At 37.9% G+C, this 23,436-nt stretch overlaps 1 pseudogene; it reads left to right on the forward strand.

The window, feature by feature from the left end:
* The first annotated feature begins 303 nt into the window (after positions 1-303).
* LOC120068953 (villin-2-like) lies at positions 304-22,548 on the forward strand (annotated as a pseudogene).
* Positions 22,549-23,436: the final 888 nt, after the last annotated feature.

Here is a 23,436-nt window from a genome sequence, read left to right on the forward strand (position 1 = left end):
GGACGAGGAGAAGAAGAATAAGATTAAAGAGAAGAGGGCTGAAGGAGACGAGGAAGCCCGTCCAATCAAGAAGAAAGAAGAAGTGAAAGAAGGGAACGTAGGTGGGAGGAGAGATGCCTGAAGAAGGAGGAAGAGAGGAGAAAGAGGGCCGAGAGCCCGGAAATGGATGGAGAATCCACATCTGTAAGGGAGGATAAGGGGGAGTTAGTGCAATTGAGAGAATCAGCACAACCCGAGTAGGAAACAACGCAAGTTGGATTGGTTGCGACTGATGATGGGGAAGATTCAGACATCACCCCCTTGATGCGGCTTCACAAGGAGAATACACCGCAAGGGTCAATCATCACGCCAATTTTGCAAGATGCATTAGAAGAGAAGGAGAGGAGAAGAAAAGAGGAGGAAGAAAAGAAAGAGAAAATGTTGTGGGCACAACTAATCATCGCAGAAGGTAGTCGAAGAAGAAAATTACAAGATGAGGAGGTGTGCTGCAACAATGAGATATTAGTAGAAGAGGAAAGGAAAAAGCTCGAGGAAGAACAGTGCATTTTGCTGGCCTTAGAGCAGTTTGAAAAAGAATTTGAAAAAGAGTTGAGAGAAGAGGCAGAAGAAGAAAGGAAGAAGAGGGAAGAGAAGGAGAAGAGGCGCCGAGCTAATGTTCAGCGCATAAAAGAGAAGAAGGGCAAATAAATTGCCGAGAGGGAGACAGAGGAACAACACAAGGAAAGGGAAAGGAAACAAAAACAAAAATCCCGCCTTGTGTTGACGAAGGAGGAGGGCAAAGCAGTAGTGGAGAGTAGTGAGTCCGCGTTGGTCAAGGGATGTCCATCAAGAAAGAAAGAAAATGACGATATGATGATAGAGATGAGATTCTTCCTTGCACCAACAGCACTACTGGACCTGATTACAATTTTTATTTTAGAACATGAATGGGAAAAATTTTGGCAGTGCCCATCCATAGTCATACCAACGGTAGTGCGAGACTTCTACAATGGACGGCTCCATGGCACCAAAGATGCGGTGACCATGAAAGGGGAAGTGGTGTCTTTCGTTGTCACACCCCACCCCAAACCACCCTCTTAGCCTAGGAAAGGGCGTGACTACAGTAGTTATCAACCCTTTTGCTGACATTTACTGCCTAATAACTCTTGCAGAAATAACTCTGATACCAATGTACAAATTGAAAAATCAACTGATTATGTAGGCCCATTTTATATTACAACAATGTAATATTTATTCAACTCAAAGACTTAACAACAAAGTTTACAACAACAACTGTAAAACTCTCTGGAAGCGTAACTGTGGCATGTGGCAGACCTTGACTTTAGCAGCACCCTAGAACTTCTCACTTTTCGCTGGGGGGTGGGGTGGGGTAAAATATAAAACATGGAAAACATGAGCTATAAAGCCCAGTGAGTGGTACCTTTAGATAAACAAATAACTTTGTCAACAGAAATATATTTTTGGGAAAGCAATGCATAGTTAATAAGAACATTATCGCTAGACAATCCCTAGCTCTACCATTGTTTATCCCTGGCACGATCCTACATTTTTCCCAGTACTTGCACACGTATACTAAGACAACAACAATTCCTATGGAAACTTTCCCTGTACCCTATTATCCTGTCAATGTGCACATCGACTATTTTTCCCGCTAGCTATGTTTAGGTAACTTGACTATATTTCTTGTCGGTCGTCACCGACTATAATTTCCCGCCGACCGAAGCCGACTATATTTTCCTGCCAAGTACTTTTTCAAGCATGCTAACTATATATCCCGGGTACAATTCCAGTTTCCAACACAAATATACAAGTAATATCTTAACAAGCATAGTAATCAGATAAACATATATCCCTGATCATGCCAATTTAATATTATACCCTATATATATTTACCTATATATAGTAATTATATCAATAATACAACACACAATAACCACGCACCTTGGTTGGTTAGGAACTTTCCTTTCTGAAGTTCCTTAGGTATCCTTGGTTTCTTTTTTGAATCCTAAATTCTAGATTCAAATATCAGCTTAGATTACTCACAGTTCCAGACCTTATTTTAGGATACTTCCTTCTGAAAACATGTTCTAAAATGTCTCAAGAAGCTTACCATAAAATTTTAGCTCATAAAATCTTAGCTAAAATGTCCCAAATTCATTCATATTTTTCCATCTCTTTCTCTCTCTAGGTTTTCTTCATCAATCGGGTCCCACAACCCGATTCTGAGTCAAGAGGATAGTAGGTCAATCTAGTGGTGGTTCGTAAAAGTTTAGGTCAAGATTCACCGAGGAAAAGTGGTTTTCGGGAGCTTCAAAGGTAAGTTAATTTACTGTTTTCCCTTCAAATAGCATACTAAACTTCTTTTTAATTAAAAGCAATTAGAGTGTAATTAGGTCCTTTTTCGGCTGTGTATGCCTCATGTTCCAACATGTGGTATCAGAGCATGCTTTAATTACGCTCAATTTCTTTTGGTGGGTGTTTTTTCCTTTCTATTCAAAGGTTGAATGAAATATGGACTAAAGTGGACTTATTATGATTTTGGAATTTTTTTTCTCTAAATTTCTTGTGGAAATTTGTAATTCTCACATGTTTATGAGCATTAATGTGTGAAAAAGGGTCTGTAAATTTGTTGGAGTCATTAGAGTTGAAATTAGGCTATAATTGCTTGATTCTGGGAGATAGGACAACAGCAAAATGAAGGAATAATTGCTCACAGATCCGAATTTGGCCACCAGACCCAAGATAAACTCTAAGAACCAACTCGCAGCCCGAGATCCGACCCGATTCGGAGAAGCCCGCACGAGCGCCTGGCTTCGTATGCCTGTCCCACCTGGATTCAACTGTGTGCCTGCTCGCGCTTTCGTGCTCCATGACCCACGCCTTCCATCGACCCACCCCGCCCAACGCCTCTGTTGACTGCACCAGCGAACGTTGACCAGTCGGTCTAGATCGGTCCGTTTGACCTGATTAAGCCAATTTGATCGGTTCAACTTGGTTTTTGGTGGTTTTGGGCTTGTTTGAGTGATTTCTGAGCGTTTCCAGATGGTTCAAAGTGTTTAAAGCCGGTTCTGGGAAGCTGGTTTCTGATTTATGTAATAAATTAGTTGTTTGTTTGTTTTTAATGCAAAAATCGGTCCACTTTAGTGTTGCTTACCTATTATGCATGTGATGTATAATGTTGTTTGATTATGTGTGCATATAGTATGCCATATAGTTTTAAAACCCCACCATAGGAAAAGCATGTGACATGCATTTGTTATATGTTATAAGTGTTATAAAATATATACTATGCATGCTTAGTTTTAATATAAGTGTTATATTAAAGCATGTTTGATTGAATGAAGCATGTTATAGATGAATGCTCTAGGGTTATAATTGTTATAATTTATTTTATAATTGTTATAAAATAACCTAGACTTCTAAAATCTATACAAAGATAAGATGCATGCTCATTTAGGGTTAACCATCGAGCAATCCCAATTTTCATAGAAAATAGGTTGATATCTTGTAAAACCGATGTTACAAGAAAACTCACCCGGCAAGATCTTGGCAAAAAGTCAGATAAGATGACTAAGGTTGAAGGTTTTTAAGTTGACGGTTCACGAAACATCTACTACCTGGAGATCGAGCCGGTGTTTGAGTTAGATTAAACCGATTTTATGAGCATGCGTGAGAGGTGTGAGGTAATAAAATTTGTTTATCACCTGGACATCGTAGGTTAAAAATACAGTATAAAAGTTATACTCGGATGAATCACCTAAACTTAAGATATGTTTAGTTAGCCGAAATGTATCGCTAAGTATTTTATACCCTAACCGTCTAGAACACTTTAGCTGGAGAGAATAATGTACTTTTAGCTCTAGTGTCCCTAAGAGTTCACACTGTGAGATTCATGCTTGGCTTTGGGCCGCCCTGGGAGTGGACTCCATTCGGAGAGTGTTTGCATGAGTCAATACCAAGGTGAATAGGGGAAGTTGTCCATAGTAAGTGGGAGAAGGAAGTGTGTCAACACATCCTGCGGTCTCTTCCATTAGGTCACACCGTAAGATTCCTATAATGCGCCTGCATGTTTGCCCTGGAGCGACCTTACTAATCGGAGGGTTGTATTATAGGATTCAGAACTCCACAAACTCTAAAAATTGATAGGGTCTCTCAGGTCCATTTTCATTCTTGTCTTTCCAACTTCGGGAGCATAATGATTCTGATCTTTGAGGTCTGAAAATGGAGGGTCACACTTACGAGAATTACTAAGTGTTAGTAAATTCTTGACCAAATTAGCGATAACTGAGTTCCTATAGGAATAAGAGTTATTCTGGTGATAGTATCTAGTCAAGATAGTTTTGGTTCAACGGAGGAATCGTCGATCACCCCTCGGTGAAGGTTATTCTAAACCGTTGAAATACGTTGCAAAATATAATAATGAAGGGTACATTATTAGTTTTTTTTGCTAAACTTGATTGGATTTAAAAGATTAATGTTTTTTTACTAAAAAGGATATGTTTTTCTTTTCAGCATGACTAGCTCTTTATATCAAATATTAGCTTCTGAAAAACTTAACGGCGACAACTACTCAACATGGAAAAAAAAATCTGAATTCAACACTAGTAATAGATGACCTGAGATTTTTTTTAACTAAGGAATGTCCTCAGGCCCCTACCTCGAAAGAAGCACAAGGTAAATATGATTTACTAGTTTCTGAAACATGTTTGGTGGAGTATGATACCTCAACCTGGATATTGGATTCAGGATACACTAATCATATTTGCTTCTCTTTTCAGGAAACTAGTTCCTGGAAAAAGCTTGAATAAGGCGAGATCACCCTCAAGGTTGGAACATGAGAGGTTGTCTCGGCCGAAGCAGTGGGAGACTTGAAGTTGTTTTTCAACGATATATATATCATACTTAAATATGTTTTGTATGCTCCTAAAATGAGATGAAATTTAATATCTATCACATGTATATTGGAACAAATGTATAAAATATCTTTTGAAGTTAATGAAGCGTTCATTTTCAGAAAAGGTATTCAAATTTTTTCTGTTATACTTGAAAACAACTTATATAAGTTAAGACCAACTAAAGCAAAATTTGTCTTAAATACTGAGATGCTTAGAAAAATCGAAACTCAGAATAAAAGACAAAAAGTTTTTTCTAATGCCTATCTATGGCATTTAAGACTTGGCCATATAAATCTCAAAAGGATTGAGAGATTGGTCAAGAATGGACTCCTAAATGAGTTAGAAGACAATTCTTTACCTCCATGTGAGTCTTGTCTTGTGGGAAAAATGACTAAGAGATCTTTTATTGGAAAAGGTCTCAGAGCCACAATACCCTTAGAGCTCGTACATTCGAACCTCTGTGAACCGATGAATGTTAAAGCTCGAGGTGGGTATGAATATTTCATTAGTTTTATTGATGATTATTCAAGGTATGGTCATATTTACTTAATGCATCACAAGTCTGGTTCTTTTGAAAAGTTCAAGAATATAAGGCTGAGGTTGAGAACCAGTTAGGTAAAACAATTAAGACACTACGATCAGATCGAGTTGGGGAGTACATGGACTTAAGATTCCAGGACTATATGATAGAACACGGAATCAAGACACAACTCTCTGTACCTAATATGCCTCAGCAGAATGGTGTATCTGAAAGAAGAAATAGAACCTTTTGGACATGGTTCGCTCAATGATGAGCTTTGCTAAGTTACCTGATTCCTTTTGGGGACATGCATTAAAGACTGCTGTCTATATTTTGAATAACGTTCCCTCTAAAAGTGTTTCAGAAACAACTTATGAGCTATGAAAAGGGTGTAAAGGCAGTTTAAGTCACTTTAGAATTTGGGGATGCCCGACACATGTGTTGGTGCAAAATCCTAAAAAATTGGAACGTCGTTCAAAACTATGCCTATTTGTAGGTTATCCAAAAGAAACAAAAGGTGGTCTATTTTACGATCCTCAAGAGAATAAGGTATTTGTATCGACAAATGCCACATTCTTAGAGGAAGACCACATAAGAAGTCATCAACCTCGTAGTAGACTAGTATTGAATGGAATTTTCAAAAACGCTACAGATAGAGCTAGTTCATCTACTAAAGTAGTAGATAAAACTAGTACATTTGGTCAGTCACATCCTTCTCAAGAGTTGAGAATGCCTCGACGTAGTGGGAGGGTTGGTCATCAGCCTAACCGTTACTTGGGTTTAATAGAAACACAAATCGTCATACCTGATGACGACATAGAGGATCCATCGACCTATAAACAGGCGATAAAAGATGTGGACCGTGATCAGTGGGTCAAAGCCATGGACCTCGAAATGGAGTCTATGTAGTTCAATTCTGTCTGGGAACTTGTAGATCAACCAAATGATGTAAAGCTAGTTGGTTGTAAGTGGATCTACAAGAGAAAACGATACCAAGTTGGTAAAGTACAGAATTTTAAGGCTCGACTTGTGGCAAAGGGTTATACCTAGAGAAAGAAAGTGGACTATGAAGAAACTTTCTCTCCCGTTGCCATGCTTAAGTTGATTAGAATACTCTTATCCATTGCCACCTTTTATGACTATGAAATTTGGCAGATGGATGTCAAGACAGCCTTTCTAAATGGCGATCTTGAGTAGAGTATCTATATGGCTCAACCAGAGGGGTTTATTATATAGGGTGAAGAACAAAATGTTTGTAAGCTTAAAAAATTCATTTATGGGTTGAAACAAGTTTCTAGATCTTGGAATATAAGATTTGATACTGCGATCAAATCTTATGGATTTGAACAGAATATTGACGAGCCTTGTGTTTACAAGAAGATCGTCAATTCTATTATAGCGTTCTTAGTTTTATATGTTGACGATATTCTACTCATTGGGAATGAAGTAGGTTACCTAACTGACATCAAGAAATGGCTAGCAACGCAGTTCCAAATGAAAGATTTGGGAAATGCGCAGTATGTTCTCGGGATTCAGATTATTCAGAACCGCAAGAACAGAACATTAGCCATGTCTCAAGCAACTTATATAGACAAAATGTTGTCTAGGTATAAGATGCAGAATTCCAAAATAGGTCTGTTATCTTACATATATGGAATTCATTTGTCAAAGGATCAATGTCCTAAGACACCTCAAGAGATTGAGGATATGAGATGCATTCCCTATGCTTTCGCTGTAAGGAGCCTGATGTATGCAATGTTACGTACTAGACCTGACATATGCTATGCAGTAGGGATAGTCAGTAGGTATCAGTCCAATCCTGGATATGATCATTGGACTGCCGTTAAAAATATCCTCAAGTATCTTAGGAGAACGAGGAACTACATGCTCGTGCATGGTATTAAGGATTTGATTCTTATTGGATACACTGACTCCGATTTTCAAACCGATAAAGATGCAAGAAAATCTACATCGGGACCAGTGTTCATTTTGAATAGAGGAACAGTAGTGTGGAGAAGTGTGAAGCAAAACTGTATTGCAGACTCCACATAGAAGCTGAATACGTAGCTGCATGTGAAGAAACAAAAGAAGCAGTATAGTCAAGGAAATTCTTGACAGATTTGGAAGTCGTTCCAAATATGCATCTGCCTATCACCCTATATTGTGATAATAGTGGTGTAGTTGCAAATACAAGAGAACCAAGGAGCCACAAGCGCGGCAAGCATATTGAGCACAAATACCATCTGATCCAGGAGATTGTACATCGTGGAGACGTTGTAGTAACCTAGATATCTTCTGAGCAAAACATTGTTGATCCTTTTACAAAGGCCCTCATGGCTAAAGTGTTTGAAGGTCACCTACAGAGTCTAGGTCTACGAAGTTTGTAAACTAGGACAAGTGAGGGAACTTTTGGGTATATGCCCTAGTTTATTGTATTCATATATTTATTGTACTCATATGTTTCTCACTTAAATTCAACATTGTGATACTCCACTAGGAGTTTTAGTCCAAGTGGGAGTTTCTTGGATTTTATGTCCTAAAACTCGTAGTTTGTAAATTAATAAACATATTCTGTTTTGTTTTTCGATAAAGTTGTTATTGAAATTGTAATCTTAAATCCAATAAACTAAGGTTCCGAGGCTATTTAATGTAGTTTGAACTTTATGTAGTGACATAAATGTGGATCAAGTTAAAATATATAGCCAAAATGGTCTATAGTATATGAATAAGGTTGGGCGCCTTATTTTGGGGACACTATGGATGCAGCCCACTTTGTAGTTAGTGCAAATGATGTGATCCTGAACCGTTTATATAGAGATATGTGAGTGGGGGCATCCTATACAATGAGTTTGCATAAGACTGAACCATGAAATAGTCACTTTTTATGTTCTAAATGCCGTTTTATATATAAAACTAACAATTTCGTTAATTTATGACCTAAGTAACTTAATCTTAATCCTGAGCTAACTATGAACTCCTGTTCACTCGGAATTATCCTTAGATCTGCATAGGTGAGGGCAGCTCATCATCTCTAGCTCAATAAGCCTCCCATTTCAGGGGTAAGATCAGGTGGATAGCTGGGAACATAGGGTGCAAGACGGAATTCACTCCTACCTGTTATAGGGATAATAGATAGGTTGTTCCCTTTAATACTAAATCCAAGTCTTGAACAAGGGGCCCCACCCTCTCCTTGGCCTGAGAGGGGTTCGGTTTATAGGTTGGACCTTAAACCAATTGTTCATTTGAGGATCAGTGGAACTTAAGGAACAAGATGTAGTCTTGGGGGTAAAACGATTTTTATGACCTAGCCGAGATTACGAACAACCTGTGAAGGATTAGCTTACTAATCATGGTTGTATCAAATGGACACAAATATATCTATAGTGAGGGGAGTGCAACTACGGGACTATAGTGGAATGACCCGTTAGTTAATGAATGTTGATTAGCTTTGTCTAAAAGAGTTTAGCCAGCTAATCTCGGATCATTGGAGCCCATGATTTATAGGTCCATCAGGTTTCTCTACTAGCTCATATGGAATAAACTTAGAACAGTATGATAGAATAATTCGAATTGTTCGAATTAGATGAAGAGAGAGAAATCGACAAGTATATGTGACGGTCAGTTTTACAGTTTAGAGATATAGCTTTAACATTTAAATAGGATTTAAGTATCAAGAATATGAATACGTTCATATTCGGAAGCTCAGAAATAATGGAAATGGTCAAAGATGTAAAAAGTCAAAGAGTTGACTTTTGACTTTGAAAAGTCAAACTTTGACCGACCTTATATTCAAATATGATTTGAATTTCGAGAAAATGAATGCGAATTCATGCTCGAGAGGTGAAAATTAGTCAACACAAAAGAATCATAAAAATTCAAAATGTTGACTTTTTAGTCAAAGTTGGACTTTGACAAAATGACTATTTTGCCCTTTGACTATAGTTAGTGGGAAAATCCAAACTTTTGTTGGATAATTTCACTAACAAAATAGTGGGCTAGGTCTTGGCTTATAGTGGAGACATTAAGCCCACTTAGATAGTGGATTCTAGGTGTTGAGTTTTTATGGATTTGTTTCATGCAAATGTTGCATGGTTTTTTCTATAAAATGGGCTTTTGAATTTGGATTAAAGACTTTTGTCATTTTTGCAAAAAATTAGTTTTCATAAATGGGCTGAAAAATTAAAAACCCAAACCCAAATTCATTCTTATTTTTCCATCTCTTTCTCTCTCGGTTTTCTTCATCCATCGGGTCCCACAACCTGGTTCTGAGTCCAAAGGATAGTAGGTCAACTCTAGTGGTGGTTCGGAAGAGTTCGGGTCGAGATTCAGCGAGGAAAAGCAGTTTTCGGGAGCTTCAAAGGTAAGTTAATTTACTATTTTTCCTTCAAATTGTATGCTAAATTTCCTTTTAATTAAAAGCAATTAGAGTGCAATTAGGTCTTTTTTCCGCTGTGTATGTCTCGTGTTCCATCACATTGGATGTTTTATTTCCTTTACCATAAACCAATAAACTAAAATCTCTGGTTGTCATTATGTAACTTAAGCATGTATGTGGAGACATACAAGTGGATCATGTCTTAAGTGATAACCAAAATGGTCTGTAGTATATGGATATAGGAGGGAAATCTTATCCTAGTACACTACAGATGTAGCCCACTTTGTAGAATAGTGTGGCTTACCACAGATGGTCTGATCCTGATCATTCATGTGGGAACATGTGAGCGGGGGGTCCTATATAAAGAGTTTGTATAAGACCTGACCATGAACTATTAATGTCTTGTCATGTAAAGTCGTTCATGACAGAGACTTCACTTAACTAGGATGACCATAGGTAACATGACCTCAATCCTGAGTGAGTTGAAAACTGCTGCACTTGAGGGCAGTCCTTTGATTTGCATGGGTGTGATTGGTTAGGTCGCCGACTCAAACCTACCACTTTGGGGATTCGTCTGATTTGGGAGTTGGGAACTCAGCTACCAAGATGGAATTCACTCCTTCCCCAAAGCAGGGGTAAGTAGATAGATTGCTTCCTTAAGAGCTGATCCCGAGGCTTGAACAATGTGGCGCCACACACCTTCTCATGACCCGAGAGGTGTCTACACATAGTAGGACTATGTTGTATTGTTCATTAGAGGGATCAGTGGTACTTAAGGAGTTAGATGTAACTATAGGGGTAAAACGGTAAATTGGCCAGCTGTACTTACGAGCATCTGTGAAGGGTTATCGTGTTGTTGATTGGTTATATCCCATGGAAGCAGAAATATATCTGTGGGAAGAAGAGTTCAGTTGTCGGTCTTTAGTGGAATGCCTGATAGTTAACAGATGGTGGATCTCGTGACTAAAGAGTTTAGTCAACTATTCACGTACCGTTGGAGCTTCGAGCCATAGGTCCATAAGGTCCCATTGGTAGCTCAATGGATTCAAGTTGAGAATCAACTTTTGGGTCAGTTTGAAGTGTTTAAATTGAAAAGAGGGAGTTCGATTATATATGATATGATTGAACTAGTTAATTATATATGATATGATTGACTTTATGTATGAGATACATTAATTGGAAGAAAATGATATAAATATGATTTATATCTAGTCGAGGAGAAAACACTATGATTTATATGTGATATTAAACTATAGTTTAATTGGGCCGACAGTTTCTCGTAACCGTGTGTTAGTGGGAAGTTTCAATAAGTTTTCGTAACTGAAGAATAAAATGAAAATTGTTTTCATTTTTGCAAAATGTCACGTAATTTTCTCAAGCATAGTGTATACTGCTCATCGCTTATCTAACCGATAGATTATACGATAGCTCTATGTTGCTACACGATAGTATACAATCGCACATCTTTCTAAACGATCACATAAGTTTTACTAAACGATTGTCTAGAAGATCGCTGCCTATTTCCTACATGATCGTGTACTTCTTCTAAACAATCAAGCATAATCTATATGATAGACCGTGCCCTTCTCCCACTTGCTTGGTCGTTGTATACGATCTTTATATCCTCCTCCCCTCTACCAAATTCCAACAGAGCCCACTCTTTGGATTCTCACACCGAGAATACCGAGGGATCCAAGTGGTGGTGTCATCCCCATTCTTGTGTTTGTGTGGAGGCCATTCATGAGTAGACGACCGGGTGTTGGTGAACGGTTGCTTAGACGTTCCAGTGAGAGCGAGAGTAGTCCCTGTTAGAGAGAACGTGTTTTCGGTGAAGAAAGGTTCTTCAATTAGTACGTAGCTCTTCTCTTTGTTGTTTATTGTTCAGAGCATGCTTGTAATTTTGTAGTATGATGAATATCTGTTCTGTTTGAATGTAGATGTGGAAATTCTATCACAATGTATTTGGAACGATCTGCTTCCGCTCAGAGGTACTCTTGTATAAGAGTTTCTTCAATTGGTATCAGAGCCACGTTCTGATATTCCAATTTCATTGATGCAAAGAATTGCATTTACATTCTTGGTGGGTAAAAGCATGTCTACTCTCTGTTTAAGCGTTAAATCGTTTGTGGATGTATGGATTAATGGAGTTTTTGGGATGAAGCCTCTGGATTGTTTAATTCTTTTACATTTGAAGTTAATTGTAAAGGCCTCTGCATTTTTGGCATATTAATTGCTGTCGAATCTGTAATTTCAAAATTGTTTGAGTCTGTGAGTCATTCGTGAAGAAGCTTCGTAGCAAGGGTTGTTGTTCTTCGAGGATGAAGACGACCAAATGTTGGTCGGGACGTGTAAACGATGGGGTAGACGATTTAGTATCGAATTCTCGGGAGCTGGTTTTATGCGCGCACACTAGACGATCGTGTAGCTCAACAAGCTTCATCGCTTAGTTACTGACTACATGATCACAGAGTAAATTGTTTGCTTAGCGCTTGTTTAGTGACCATCTAGAAGATTGGGCTTCGTAGCTTCGTTGTCATCTAAACGATTGTTTAGCATCCGCGTGGTTTTGTCTTGTGTGCTAAACAATCGTGTACCTGGCCGCATTTACTAAACAATGGGGAGTTTCGCCCGGTGGTTCAAGAACCGATTTGCCTGTGAACCGGTTTGCTCAATGGAAAAATGTAATAGATGGAGTTTTTTCTTTCCGGTTTTAGAGGCAGTTCATCCTGGTCCATTAATTTCTTTATGAATGTACAGGAGATGTATGTTTTATTTATATGTGATATGGTATGCCATATAGAAAAATCCCACCTTAGGTTATGCATTGGTCATACATCATCTCTTTATTATAAGTGTTATGATTTAGAGAAGCATGATTTAAATTACGTAAGAGCATGCTAATGCATCATATAATATAATAGTTATATTTATGCATGCATAAAGCATTAACATGCATCATCTTTATATTATAAGTGTTATAGTATAAGAGTGTATGGAGCATGTGTGCTTGGTTTGTTACATGTATGTGAAAGTTATGTATAGCAATGACCGGACATTGCATGAAGCATGACACATAGGTTAAATTTATAAGAGTTATAAATACCTAGTTGTGTGGCAATGTATGATTTTAGTTGTTTCTTTTATAAAAGTTATAAGGAAACTAGAACTAAAATCTATAAGAAAGACATGCATGCTCACTTAGGTTTAAATCATGGTTTTATGTTTTAAAACTTGGATGAGATAGACTTAAGATCACGGTTCTAATATGATTAGCAACCTTAGGCTTTAATCTTTTAATTAGCTTAATAGGATTAAATTGGTTAATAAAAGGTTAAAGTGTAGCAAATCTATCTATAAGGGACCTTTTGTCTAAGGAGGGTTCTGTCTAGGCTGGGGTATTTAAGGTGACGGAAACGGAACACCCCTATATGGGAACCTACCTGGAAAGGTGAATTAGATAGATTTGATGCATGCACGCAAGGTTAAGGACAGTCCATTAAAGAGTTTAATGTGACTACTTAAACTTGTTTCATTTAAAAAACAAAAGTTGTTTTTGAGCGGATTAAAACGACTTAGACTAAAATCAGTAGCTAGATTGTCTAGGTTAATGAACGCCTAGGTAGAACATTCAGTGGGAGATCTTGGGGAATCTGATGCTTCATTTAAACCTCTCACGTTTCTCCCTTTATTGTCCACACTGTGAGATCTATCCTTGGCCTCATGTCACCCTGGGAGTGTCCCCCTAAAGGATGGTGTTTAGGCAGGTCAATATCAAGGTGGATGGAGAGAATGTTCGTAGTAAGTGGGAGCAAGACGTGCGACAGCATATCCCACGGTCTCTCTCGTTAGGTTGGATAAAGTTACTGCACATCACCTAGAGGCACCCTGGGAGTGTCCCCCTATAGGATGGCAGTTTTGAACTTTTCTTTATTTTATCTCTTGTATAGGATAAGGTTACTTAGTCTCTTGTCCTAATCTTCTTTTTCCCTATGGTGGGCGCATTAGAGCAGGACTCTAGGGTCGAAAATGAGGGGTTACACTAACGCGAAATTGTTAAGGGTTAACAGTTCTGGACCGAACAAATGGTGGCTATTAGGTTCAGTTACAAGTGTTGGTTATGCCTAATGGTTGAGAATGCCTCATCCCAGTGAAGGGGCATCTGATCACCCCACTGGTGACGTTTGTCCTGCCTCGCTGGGGCATCATTGCAAAATAGAAGTCTTATCACGTAGGATACTTGAAAACTGTTTTGCTAAAATTGATTGGTGTTAAATATGGTTTAAGCAAAGACTTATAAAAGTTTGTTCGTTTTTCAACCACGATTTTCAAATGGCTACAGCCGTTATTGCTTTACTAAGCGCTGTAAAATTAACCGACAACAATTACGCTAGTTGGAAACATATGATGACGATGATACTAATCATCGAGGATCTCATGTTCGCCCTTACGGAGGTTTGTCCTCCTATTCCAACTCCAAACGCCGCTCAAAATGTTTGGGAGGCGTACGAGCGATGGACACGGGCGAACAAGAAGGCCTGAGACTATATCTTGGTCAGTCTTAGTGACGTGTTGGCCAAGAAGCTTGAACCTATGGTCTCAGCGCGTGAGATCATGGAGTCCCTGTGGGGGATGTTTGGACAACCATTTGGATAGCTCAAGCACGAGGCTCTGAAATACATCTTCAACTCCAAAATGGAGTAAGGCACCTCTGTTCGTGAACACGTGCTTAATATGATGGTCCACTTCAATGTGACAGAGATGAATGGGTCTAGAATCAATGAGGGCAATCAGGTTAGCATAATCCTACATTCATTGCCGGAAAACTTCCTCCACTTTGTTAGCTATGCGATTCTTAACAAAGTGGATTATACCCTTACAACTCTCTTCAACGAGTTGCAGACATACCAATCCTTGCTGAAAAGTAAGGAGAGGAAAAAAGGTGAGGCAAATATTGTTTCCTCTTCTAAGACGTTCCATCGAGGTTCAACCTCTAGGACAAAGTTTGCACCTTCTACTTCTAACACTAGATAGTGGAAGAAGAAGAAGGGTGGTAAGGGGAAAGGGAAGACATTTGCTAACTAATAACTGGAAAAAATGCCAGTTATTATAAGCTTTTTATTTAGAATTATGAGGGCTAACAAGTAGAAAATGCAGTGATAATACTTAGAATTTCTGAAAAATTAAGTTTTGCGTCGATTAGTACCTAAATCCTCACTGACCCCAATATTATGCGTTACTCCGTGCCAAAGTGTCTATTTTTGTAGCTATTGCAAGAATCAAACGCATGCACTAGAAATAAGCAATCGCAATCAAGCGCATGCATTGAAGCCAGGCGACTGCAAAGACAAACGCATATGCTGAAAGCCGAGTTACCACAAAAACGAATGCATGCGGTGATCACATGCGTCCATCGCATGGAAGTTGCAGTGATCGAATGCGTCCATCGCATGGAAGTTGCGGTGATCGAATGTGTCCATCGCATGGAAGTTACGGTGATCAAGCGAATGTGGTGATCACTTGGAGATTGCGACCACGGAGTGATAATCATAATAGAAGGGCGATCGCAAGATGGGTAGAATGCATTGATACTTCAGTTGAATCAAGCTCGAACGCATACGTTGGGAGTATCAATAAGATAAGATGATGTGACATTGCCCATACCGCAACAAAGGTAGCAGTGAGACATAACGCAATAATGATAGCTATCGGCATTTAAACTCTATAAATAGCCCTTTGGACCGTTATTTCAAGATATCCGAACTTTTGCCTTAAGGCAGAGGTTTGCGATCATAGATGAGAGCATGAGCGAGATTTTCAGTGAGAATTCTTCATCTCCACAAACCAGACTGAGTGATGACCGGAGCTTTTACCGAAGATAGAGCTCGAGAGAGACATCTCCACCATTCATCCATGGCACCACCAGCAGCCTTGACGCAGAGTCTTTTATTTCTCCTCTAACCTCTGTATTGTATTACATTTTAGCTTAAGATATTAAGACATTTTATAATCAATGCATATCTTGATTCTTTCAACGCCATCTTCTTCATCATCTTTATCTTTATCATCGTTTACCTTCATTATTTGTTTATCAAAGGTGATCGCATACTTAATCGTGTAGCCTAGAGATAGGACGCATGTAGCAACCCACCGAGAGGTGTGCGTTGTGCGAGTATAGTGAGTTAATCCTCTTTGCTTGGTGAAAGGCTGTAGCAACGCTTGTCTATGAGTTGTTGCAATGCTTGTCTATAAGTTAATTAGCCGCGTCGAACTACCTGAAAAGGTAGGAGATGGAATGCACTAAAGCAAAGTATGCATTGTTCCTAGAGATAGGCACAATCTTATGCTCGACGCAACCATTCACTATAGAGATATAGTCATGCAGCTGACCACCGAGAGGTGTGCGATGCGTTAGTGTGACGAGCTGTGATTACTCGAGTGATTTAAGATAATAAACATTACTATGCGTTAATAGTTGTTGTGTATCTACCAATTCTTATCGCAAGTCTTACATTGCTAAATCTGTTTAGTTAGGAGTAGGAGTAGTGTGTAAATCCATTAAACTTCTTCTTATTACTTTTATTCATCGCCTCAAACGTATTGTTTCACAAGAATTATTGAGTGACAAGTCCCTGAGTTCGACCTCGGATTACCCGAGAAACTTGTGTTCTTGTTATACTTGGCGAGAACTTAAGAAAACTTGTGATAGGAACGCGTGGTCATTACATACTAGATTAACGCATATTTCCATTCAAACGCATGACCTCCGACGCATAGACATAAACGCATAGCTTAAGCCATGTACAACGCATGATTATGTTCAAACCCCAATTTTCCACCAATACTAACCCGCTACCTGTCGCCTAGAGGAATAGGCATCTGACACTGATTGACAAAGGAAAGTGTTTCCAATGCAACCAAGATAGCACTGGAAGAGGAATTGTCCTCACTATCTGAAGGAAGAGAAGGTAGCCAAGGCGAACAAAGGTAAATGTGATTTACTGGTGTTAGAAACTTGTTTAGTGGAGAATGATGACTCTGCCTGGATTATTCATTCGGGTGCCACTAATCATGTTTGTTCTTGTTTTCAGGGGATTAGATCCTGGCGGCAACTGGAGGCTCGTGAGATGATGATGCGAGTAGGCACCGGTCACGTCGTCTTAGTTGTGGTAGTGGGAGGAATCCAGTTGACTTTACATAATAGATTTCTTGTTTTAAAAGATGTATTTGTAGTTCCTGAGTTGGAAAGGAACTTAATTTCTGTAAAGTGCTCGTTACAATGTAAATATACTCTTTAGTTTAATGTGGATAAAGTGTTTATTCATAAAGATGGAGTAGAAATTTGTACAGCAAAACTGGAAAATAACTTATATGTGCTAAGCCCGTTAGCCTTAAGTTCCCTCCACTCCATAACATAGAGATGTTTAAAACTACCGTAACTTAATCTAAACATCAACGCGTTTCTCCAAAAGAAAATTCCCAACTTTGGCACCTTCGATTAGGGCACATCAATCTCAATAGGATTGAGAGGTTGGTGAAGAATAGCCTACTAAGCGAGTTAGAAGAAAATTATTTACTAGTGTGTGAATCTTGCCTTGAGGGTAAGATGACTAAAACACCTTTTACTGGAAAAGGTTATCGAGCCAAAGAGCCTCTAGAGTTAGTACATTCTAACCTTTGTGGTCCTATGAATATGCGAGCCAAGGGAGGCTATGAGTATTTTATCAGTTTTACTGTTGATTACTCTAGGTATGAGTATGTTTATTTGATACAACAGAAGTCTAAATCCTTTGAAAAGTTCAAAAAGTTCAAGCCTGAAGTTGAAAATGCATGGGATAGACGGATTAAAACACTTTGATTAGATCGAGGTGGAAATTTTTTGGATTCGGGTTTCAGAACTATTTGATAGAACATGGAATCGTTTTCCAACTCTCAGCACCGGGTACACCTCAGTAGAATGGTGTAGCGGAGAGGGGAAACAAAACCTTGTTGGACGTGGTTCGTTCGATGATGAGTTACGCTTCCTTACCGGACTTATTTTGGGGTTTTGCAGTGGAGACTGCAATATATATGCTCAGCTGAGTTCCTTCCAAGCGTGTTGTGAGAACACCTCTGGAGTTGTGGAATGGGCGTAAAGCTAATTTATGTCACTTCCACATATGGGGTTGCCCGACACATGTGCTTGAGGCTAATCCAAAGAAATTGGAATCATGGTCGAGGTTGTGCCTCTTTATAGGCTACCCCAAAGGTACTCGATGTTGAGATTGGTGTCCTAATTCTCCTGGAGTCTCGTTGTTTGTAATGATACACATCGTTTGATGAATAAAATAATTGTTATTTCATTCTGACATTTACTCATATCCAATAAACAAAGCTCCATGGTTATCTTAATGTAAACTTAAGCATATATATGTGATATACAAGTGGATCATGCCTTAAGTGAACCAAAATACAAGATACAAGGAACAATAAAGTTAACGAGGATAATAATTGACAAAAGCTTTATATTGAGAACACCATCATGAAGCAAGAAGATGTGTTGGACCTAAATGTAAAGTTGCGAATGATGATGGCTCTTTGGTAGAGGAAAGCGAGTTGTCCGAATGAAACAGGTACTTAATTTTTCTTTCTAGGAGTTTGTGTATTCAACAGTGTTTCTTCCAGTGACATGGAGTTTTGATGATTATTTTTGTATTTGGCTATACAGGTTCCTTTTGCTCGTTCATCACTAAACCATGATGATGTGTTCATCTTAGACACCGAGGGCAAGATATTTCAATTCAACGGTGCAAATTCTAATATCCAGGAGAGGGAAAAAGCTTTGGAAGTGGTCCAATTCTTGAAGGATAAAAATCATGAGGGAAAGTGCGATGTTGCAATTGTTGGTAGGAATAGAAGGTACACTGTTATTCTGATCCTCCTCTATTTTAATCATTCCTTGCCCCTTTCAATTTTGTTTTTTTATTCATGGTAGATGATTTAAACATTATATTGAACATACCAGATGATGGGAAATTGGATACTGAGTCTGACTTTAGTGAATTTTGGGTCCTATTTGGTGGCTTTGCACCCATTGGGAAGAAAGTCGCAAGTGAAGATGATGTAATTCCAGAACCTGCTCCTGCTAAGCTTCTCAGGTATTTGTTTGGAATTCCTTGATTTTATTAATAATCAGAAACACTATTTGAAGTATATTTCATGTGGCAAATAATTTAGAGTGGATATTGGCTCCTAATAAAAAATCTATAGTCTTCCTGGCCTAATACAGTCCTTTTTGCAAACAGAAATTTATAATGAGCCTATTTTGATATTCACAAGCAAATGAACCTACATTAGAAAGTATTAGCTGATATTTTTTCCCTCCTCCAATTTGAAGATTTGCTCCTTCTGTCCTGTTTAAGCATAAAACTCAAGGAGCACAAGATCATTGGAATTTAAAGGCATCTACTTAAAGTTCCAGGATAAGTCAGTCTGTGTAGCCACCATTACAGATTAAGGAAGCCAACTGAAGCACCTGGTCTCTCCTAAGAATAAAATTAATACATATACCTCAGTTTAATTGTGAACCTACAACATCTTTTATATCTTAAGAGTGTTTGGGTCACTGCACATTTAGACTAAGATCACAGGATAGTCGCTTCGCCCTACAAAATTTGACTGTTAAGAAGCTTGTAGAATTTTAATATTTTACTCTTGTGTAGGTGACCACCATGAGATTTGAACCCATTTGCAAAAGTTTCTTTACGTTTTTTTAATAAGAAACAAAGAGAAATGAAAGAATACAAGGCCAAAAAAAAAAAAAAAAAAAAGACAACAAACCTTTTATATGCTCAAATGGTACTAGGCCAATTTGTAGGGTTAATTGTGAACGTACAAAAGTTCCAACTTTCCTACTTAGTATTATTATTATTATTATTATTATTTTGGTAGTTTTACTTGTTAAATTAAAAAAAATTAAAAGGTTTAATTCTACTAATTTGTTATAAAAATTAAATATTTATTTATTCTTGGTATTGGATGTGATGGAAGAAGTGCTTTCCTTTTTAGCTTTGGATGCTTGTTTCTTGAAACTTTTATTTGTATATATGGAAACCTTAAATTTTGCTGTGCCTAATGAGTTCTATTAACTGTTGATTTGATCCTCACTCCTGGTGTTACGTATTTCTAATTTCTGTCAATGATTTCTTTAGCATTAATGGTGGTGAAGTAAAAGTTGTTGATGATGAACTATCAAAATCCATACTGAAAAATAATAAGTGTTATCTCCTGGACTGTGGTGCTGAAATATTTGTTTGGGTTGGAAGAGTGACACAAGTAGAGGAGCGAAAAGCAGCAATTCAAATAGCTGAGGTAACCTTCTATGCCAAAATTTCAAGTAATTAAAGCTATGGACGGGATTTATCAAACAATACTTTATATTCAGGAATTTATTGTTAGCCAGAATAAACCAAAGGCAACTCGTGTGACTCGGGTTATACAAGGCTATGAAACACATTCTTTGAAGTCCAACTTCGAGTCCTAGCCAGTTGGATCAGTGACTACAGGTGCTGAGGAAGGAAGAGGAAAAGTAGCTGGTAGTTACCACATCTAATTGATAAAATGAGTTTTTTATTCTGCTTGCTTTAATTATTATTAAAAATGATACTCTTTTTGTAAACAGCTCTATTGAAGCAACAAGGTTTCGGTCTCAAGGGATTAACAAAAAGTGTACTAGTGAATGAGGAAGTTCCACCGTTGCTGGAGGGAGGCGGGAAAATGGAGGTTTAGATGATACTAGTATTGGTTGTTTGAAATGGTTATATTAGTTTTGTTGTTTAATCGGGGTCCTGATGGTTTTCATTCTCTAGGTATGGCGAATCAATGGCAGTGCCAAAACTCCATTGCTTGCCGAAGATATTGGTAAATTTTATAATGGAGATTGCTATATCATTCTTTACACCTACCACTCTGGTGAGAGGAAAGAAGATTATTTCTTGTGCTTTTGGTTTGGAAAGGATAGCATCGAGGTTAGTTAGCATTTAGGGTTTATTTTGAGAAAATCTAACCATTGTAAGTTACATATTTAAACTTGCAATGTGGTGGTACACTTGCCAATTCAGTTGAATAACTAGTGCTGATTCTCTAAGAAAAGAAATAATGAAAGATGGTTTCCTTGATCTAATGAAAGTACTCTTGATTCCTGTAAAAGAATAATTGCTTGTAATCCGTACAAGTGTAGGGATGTTTTCTCATTCCTTACATTTTCATATCATGACATATTTAACTGTATTTGTACATAAACATATGTGTTTATTGTTGTTAAACCATTTTCTATTATTTCAAACCTCACGAAGATCAAAAGATGGCTACACAATTGACGAATACAATATCCAACTCGCTGAAAGGGAGGCCTGTTTAGGTACCATAAACATAAAGTATACGTGATAAATAGTTTCTATCTTTGGGAATTTCCTTATTATATGCTTTTTTTTTTGCAGGGTCACATATTTCAAGGCAAAGAGCCACTCCAATTTATTGCCCTCTTTCAACCTTTTGTGGTGCTCAAGGTGGTAGTCTTATAAAGCTTCTTTCTTAACTCATCTCTTTTGATTAGAATCACGTTGTAGTTTCTTTTACAAGGTTCTGATGTGGAACTGAGAGGGTCCTGGAGAGACATAGATAACCATCATTTTCTTAATGAATTCTGGTGTAGGGTGGCTTGAGCTCTGGTTACAAGAAACTTATAGCAGATAAAGCTTTGGCTGATGAAACTTACACAGAAGATTCTGTTGCCCTTATTTAGGATATCACGAACATCCATTCACAACAATAAAGCAACACAAGTTGAAGCTATACGTAGTAGTAATTTTGATCGGTTTATTTCTATGTTAAGTGCGGTTCATGCTTTTTAAAATGCCTTTCAATCTTCCCTCTTGAGGTTTGAAATATATGTGTGCATACATATTCAAGCTGATTGGAAATAATGTTATAACATTGTCATTGGGTCATGTTTCATGTTTATGCTGAAAGCCTGTACTAATTTAAGCCACTGCAAGTCTTATGGTAACGTCTCAACTTATGATTATCTAGGTTGCAACCTCACTGAACTCTACCGAGTGTTTGATGATGATGTGTCATGTTATACTTTTTGACCGAAAAAATGGATTTGGCAACGGAATTTAAAAAAAGGACAATAATTGATAAAACGGACAGATTTTGGGCTTCAATGTCGGTTTAAAAGGCTTCATTTGATTCTTGGACTTCAGTTGCAACCGAAATTAAAGGCCGTTGCAAATTTCATTAAAGGGCTTTAATGTCAGTTGCAACCGACATTAAGGACTTTAATGTCGGTTTAAAACCGACATTAAAGCCTGAAATTCTTCTAGTGAATATCCCACCATGTATTATAGTGTCGTTGGGTGCCTTTCATATCTCACTGTGTCAAGGCCTGACACTACCTTATATAAATTGAATCAATTCAATATGTAGCCCAACCAAGACAATCTCATCTTGTTGCTGCTCATACGTTGTTTTGGTACTTAAAGGGCTGTCCTAGTCAAGGAGTCCTTATACAACCTTCAATATCCTTTCAGCTCAAAGCCTTTGCCGATGCAGATTGGGGCTCTTGTCTCGATTCCAGAAAGTCCAGTTCAGGGTTCTACGTGTTTCTGGGAGATTCTTTACTAAAAAGCAAACTATTGTTTCTCATTCCTCAGCAGAAGCAGAATACTGAGCTTTGGCAGCTGTGGCTAGTGATCTTGTTTGGAATACTCAGTTGTTAAGTGACTTTCTTATACAACCTCAAGGTAAGACCTTGATCTTTTGTGAGCCACCAATTCAATCATTCCATGAACGCACAAAATATATAGAGTTGGATTGTCACTTTATACGAGCATGTTTTTCATGGAACTGTGAAGCTCATGCCTATTCGAACTCATCTTCAGCTTGCAGACCTCTTCACAAAAGCTCTGCCACAATCTACTTTACACTCTTAGTTATCCAAGATGGGAGTTCACCATTTTTTGTCCCCATCTTGAGGAGGGAGTATTAGAGAATAAGTTTGTTAAGCTGTTACGAGTTTGCTATAAAGTCTGTTAATTATTTTTGTGTTCTGATATGTACTGTTGCCTATATGAAGGCTTTCTTCCTTCATTAGTTATTTACTCTCGTCCTTAATAGAAGAACTTATGTGCCTTAGGCAAACTCCTTTAAATAACTGGGACTCTTAATCTTAGAAAATACGTAGCTTGTATTTGATTATAAGGTCAAGGCAATATTTAAATATTTTCTTCTTGTTGAAGGAAATATTTAATGTGTAACTACGTAGTCTTATGTAATCACAATTATTGCTTGTGGCCTAACTATCATCGTTTGTTGTTACCCTTCCATCCTCTTTTGTCAGAAGTGTTACGGATATAGTTGCTACTTTACCAGCAAAGAAGGATGCAGACACTTGCGAGGTTTGTCCTTTTGTCTTCCATACCTTCGATTATTTATACAAGAGAGATGTGATTATCAAATTCAGTAAATGAATTGCATTATAAATATTAACTCATATTGTCTTAAATGTATTAACAATAATTATAAGGATAAATTGCAAAAACTACCCTAAAGTATGATGGTAGTTACAATTATACCATCAAACTTTCAATTGTAAAAATTGAGTCTTA

The sequence above is a fragment of the Benincasa hispida genome, chromosome 7 (assembly GCF_027475165.1).
Source record: "Benincasa hispida cultivar pf3 chromosome 7, pf3_genome.v1.1, whole genome shotgun sequence".
Taxonomy (NCBI): Eukaryota; Viridiplantae; Streptophyta; class Magnoliopsida; order Cucurbitales; family Cucurbitaceae; genus Benincasa; species Benincasa hispida.